Source organism: Acyrthosiphon pisum, chromosome A2, assembly GCF_005508785.2.
Source record: "Acyrthosiphon pisum isolate AL4f chromosome A2, pea_aphid_22Mar2018_4r6ur, whole genome shotgun sequence".
NCBI lineage: Eukaryota > Metazoa > Arthropoda > Insecta > Hemiptera > Aphididae > Acyrthosiphon > Acyrthosiphon pisum.
The window spans coordinates 22160639-22162755 of NC_042495.1; positions in this window are offsets into that span (position 1 = coordinate 22160639).

Consider the following 2117-nt stretch of genomic DNA (forward strand, 5'->3'; position numbering starts at 1 on the left):
AATAAAATTAAAATCACTTCCTTGAGATTAAACAAAATACAATCAAATATAAATAACTAACAAAATCAATTATAATTTTGCTAATTAAAACAGTAACACTTTTAATAAAATATCTTCAATTAACAGAATCAAATGTAACATTATACCTATTACATTTAAGATTAGCATTTTTTGTATTGACAGCTTTATCACCAAATAAACATACTATGATGGAAAATAATAATAATAAATTCAAGTTTGGTAATCTAAAATTGTATTTTTAATAGCGTACCTGGTCTTAAACTTTGTTTTTTTCCATACTTTGTATCTATTAAACCATCTGTTCCAAATTAAAATGTTATAGATTATAGTAAACAGTAGGAACTAATTTAATATTATTTTATATATGAATTAATAGGGTTTGGAACATTAATTTAATATATAATTATATTATATTATAATATTATAATATTAAATAATTAATTCATTGAAAATAATCAAATGCAATATTTTATTTCAAACCCTGGGTATTAAAAATAACTTACCTGAATTTTTCACCATAGCCAACATTTTGTTTGCTCTTATTTTTTTCATAGTGGATACCTATACTTTAAATCAAATTTATTTTTGTTTCTTATAAAAACTCTTAAACTCCTAAGTAGTAAATGATTTATTCATTTGTTTTATTTGAAATTATAATAACACTAAGGAACTTAATTAAAAGCATAATAATGCATATAAAGCATAATTAAAACAATTAAAGCACAGCAGATTAGTTTGATAACATTTATTTATTTTTTATGTGATAATATTCTGATATCATTAGCTACAACAACCATAGAGTAATTACCTACTAATAATAACTCTATGACAACAACACACGAGTATAATATTATTCTTTGTTTATTTTCATCAAAACGTGGGAATAATTTTATTAAAAACAAAAAAATATTACTGAACTTGTTTGTAATCAAACACAAATCATTATAAGTCCACTTCTTTATAGTAAATGTTTATGGTCAAATAAAATAAGTCCTACAACTGAAATATTTTTACTGCACTCATGTGATATGTCCGGACTTATAACATGTGAGCAGTTGATAAATTGGGGAATACAAACCATATTTATGTTAAGTCCGGACATATAATAAATGTGCATTAAAATAACTGTACAAGTACAAAATTTAAGGACTTATCACTAAAAGTCGAGGACTTAATACATTAGGGCAAAAATAAACATAGCTAACTGCCATTCATTATAAGTGAAAATAGTAAATATCACATGAAATATTGGTTTTAGAATACAAAGACCTTGTAAAAAAAACAAAGAGAATTCAATTTTCTATCGATTAGTATCAAAAAGTGTTTTTCGGAAAAAATGGACTTATAACAAGTGTGCACTAAGCCATCGATATAATAGTTATATTTTATTAACGAAAAAACGTTTCTATACCTTTCGGTAGGTATATATTATACCAACAGCTAATAGCATCAACTAATCCATTTGGAACTGACGGCGGCGTGTAATGCGCGTACTTACAAAAAAAAGCGTCGGAAACTCCCCGCGCTACACCGAAGGGAATGATCTGCGAACAGCAGCTGGGGGAGGGTTATTGAAAATATTATGTTGTCATTATGGCCAACTCGGCCACGGATGTCGCATATAGTAAAATGATCAATCATTTATAAGAGGAGAAATTTGCGGCTCGATAGCGATTTGATCGTTCTCGATAATAATAAAATGTTTTGGACGTCGTATGGGCGGCGGCGATCCACTGTATACACAGTAATAGCACAGATTATATGAAAACAGATTGTGCACTTCCTATGCTGCAATGTAAAAAATGAATACGGTGCTGTGATTGGTCTCCGCCCAAATCAGTGTGATCACAAATACCAATGCTAAATTATTGAACATACATACATACCATATTATAGAAATTTGATTTTGCTTAGTAAACTTTTCAATTTCAACTCAATACTCAAAATATTATACTTGGGTAAAAGTAATATAGAAATAAAATATGCAAATTGTTATTTACAAACAAATATTTATTTAAATTTTTCACAATTTCAAACAATATAATATTAACAATTAAAATTAAATACATATTATACATTTATTATAAACATACAGA